This window comes from Macadamia integrifolia, chromosome 5, assembly GCF_013358625.1.
Source record: "Macadamia integrifolia cultivar HAES 741 chromosome 5, SCU_Mint_v3, whole genome shotgun sequence".
Classification (NCBI taxonomy): Eukaryota; Viridiplantae; Streptophyta; class Magnoliopsida; order Proteales; family Proteaceae; genus Macadamia; species Macadamia integrifolia.
The window spans coordinates 29,782,848-29,786,114 of record NC_056561.1 but is presented as its reverse complement, the minus strand read 5'-3'; positions in this window follow the sequence as shown (position 1 = coordinate 29,786,114).

Sequence of the window (3,267 nt, the reverse complement as noted above, 5' to 3'; positions counted from 1 at the left end):
ACAATGTCTTGGCCCGAAACCCTAATTTAGTTAGATCTTTTCCCAATCTTCTGGCACCCACTATTAGCTTTATATATTGATAACTTGATCAAAGTATTGTTTAATGGTGTGAGAACGGCACAAAAATAGTTGCCGAAAAGGTAAAAGCCTTTTGGGATCTAATCGTTGATCTTACCATGTATACATACTAACGGAGCTAACTAAGAAGGAAGTTGAAACTACCTAAAAGACTATAATTGCCTTAAGTTAAGTAGTAATAGCTTTGTATTTCTAAATGGAAATGTAAGACTGTCATATCTAAGAGAATCACTTTCAAGAGCTTTGTACATTGGTGGAACTAGCAAATGGAGATTGGTCATCATTTACTATATCCAGTACAATTGTTTTTCTAATAGTAAAAATATGGCCTGAATCATACCATGGTGTGTGTGAAGTTTCCTATTTGCTCCAGACCGAACTTAAATCTGGTTTTCTTTTACAGACATTGGATAGGTATTGTCTAGCATTGGATGATGTTTCCCTGATGTTGGCTTTTATATGCTAAGCAAATAGTTTTATGTATCTTTCTTTTAGAGAGTTGCATCCTTTGGTCCTCCTTAGATAGGCGTTTCCCAAAGAAGCTCTTATTTATAATTAGAGGATGTCCCTGTGAAGTTTTCCGTTTGCTCCAGACCGAAATTGAATCTGGTTTTTCTTTTGCAGACATTGGATAGGTATTGTCTAGCATTGGATGATGTTTCCCTGATGTTAGCTTTTATATGCTAAGCAAATAGTTTTATGTATCTTTCTTTTAGAGAGTCAGCATCTTTTGGACCTCTTTGGATAGGTGTTTCCCAAAGAAGCTCTTATTTCTAATTAGAGGATGTCCCTGGCACTTTAGATATAGATTATAAGTGCTCTATTACCTTTACCTTAAAAAATTCTCTTATGTTTTAGTTTTTGCCTTTTTGTCCATTTTCATTTTGTTCATTGACTCAGCACAACTTAAGAGTGCCCCGACGTGGCCCAATAAATGAGTGCAATAGCTACTGGAAGACTTGAGGAGGTGTTTCATCTCAGAGATTGATTTAGAAGAACCCTCTTGCCCCATAAGTAAAATCTTAAGAGGATAGTGTTCGGTGGCACGATCAAACCATACTTTATTATTATATTTTACAACATGAGTAAAAACAAAGAATGTGTTTCCTTTAATGTAAGGGTGTCAATTTAAGACTAGAATTGGGAAATGTTCTAGAATCGTTTCACTAAAACTAGGTATCAAACTGTCCTATTAATACACAGGTTAATACTTGGATCTGATTTTGATACCAAATAATAAATGGGACAGGACAATTCTAGGATAGGAATCTCAACAATACTAGTACAAATATACCAGTTAGGTATTGAGTGTAACCTAAATCTGAACCGCCAATGCCATTTCGAATAAAATATTATATGTTCTCGTGTTCAAGTGTTATGACTATAGTATGATGTATTTGGGTGGTATTTTCTCTTATGGACGTTTTAGTTGATGGATTTTTAGTTCAGTTAATTATAAATTTGTTTGGTGATAGCACTAATTAAAACTACATCAGGGCTTGTTTATTTGGTTATCATTAATTCTTGTTATTTTTTAAAAGTTTTTGTGTGATCTTAGATAGTTTGAATAAGTAAAACCGTGAAATTCATCATGGTTTTGTATTTTAATTTGATTTTTAAAGTAAACGATACTTTAGATCTCATAATATTGAAAATTTCACAATAAATGATTTTTAAGGTAATTGTTGGCTGATGGCTACCCCAAACTCTTCTAAGGTAGGTACTTATCCTACCCGAAAAAAGGTATCTGTAAACTCCCATTCTTAATCTCTCACCAAGATTCAGAAACCCCTATAGTGTTTTAGTACTCTCCCCAAAAAACTCTCGTGATACCTCATATATGCATTTAAAGCACCCATGGTGTCCAGTCATCATGACCTTAGAAACCTTTATTTTATTTTATTTTATTTTTTGTGAAGCCCAGAGAAGCTTAGTCCACAAAACGTTTTTTTTTTTGGTAATAGCTTAGTCCAAAAAACTAGGGCCCATTTTGTGTTCTTCAAAAGAAATACAAAAACATCCCAAAAATATAATTTAGTGATCTAAAACCAAGAGTCCAAGATAAAGAACCTTCTTCCCCAAAGAAAAAATCTTTATAAAGAGTACATACTCAACAATGACCATATAGACGAGGTCCTCAATCTATATCCCTATGGACATTTCCACTTTTGTCACTTTAAAGAGGATAAGCTATCAAAAACTCTTTGCACTTTCTTCTCCTCTCTGTGTTCTTCTCATAGAGATGCACGGAATCATCTTTTCTAGAGCAACTTATTCTACACTATTTATCATATTTTTTGCTCACCCTTCACCTCTCCTCTCATAGAGAAAGACTCCTTGGAGATATGGATTTGGATGAGTGGGAGTAAATCCGTGATGATGACAATCTTCATTGATATCCAACTCTCAAGGAAGATGGGATTTGATCAAAAGTGTGTGTTCGACATGAATTACTTCATCTGCCCATCTCCTACTCCTTCAAGATCCATCTTTGATCTGCCTCCAAAATCAAATCTTCAGATTCCAAGGATGAATTCGAAGAAAATTATTACGATCTCAATTTGATTACAACCAGTTTCAAGGAAGAATCCAAATCATGAATATCGTGAAAGACATCTCTTAGGTTGCGGTTGCTAAGCCAGAAATAATAGTTACAGGAGACCAAAAGATAATCTCACAAATCCCAAAGGAAAAGTCTCCGCAAAATAGGCCTCCACATATCTTTTAGTAGGGATGTGGCAGGCAGGGACTGCAGATGCTCAAAAAGGCCTACTACGGACATTACCCTTACATTGGCCAGTCCACTAGGGACTAATGTCAAACTCTCACTGCTAGATGCTATCGATAAATGAAGAACATTTTCCTTTAAAATCATTTGAAATGGTTGGCTAATCCATGTTTATATTGCTTATATTCATCATGCATCGTGATCGAATGAAATCAAACTTATGAGGGTACTCCTTATTATGCTAGCACCCTCGGGGAGGCCTCTGCACGTCATATTAAGTACTTTGAGATCAGATGATAGCCACTTTTTGCGAAAAAGTACTTGAAGTGAAATCGTGAGACAAGGATGCTCATTATTATGCTAGCACCCTCTGGAAGTTCCATGCACAATATGGCATTTTGAGATCAATCGATGATCACTTTCTATGCTACACTTATACATAAATTCACGACACAAATTCA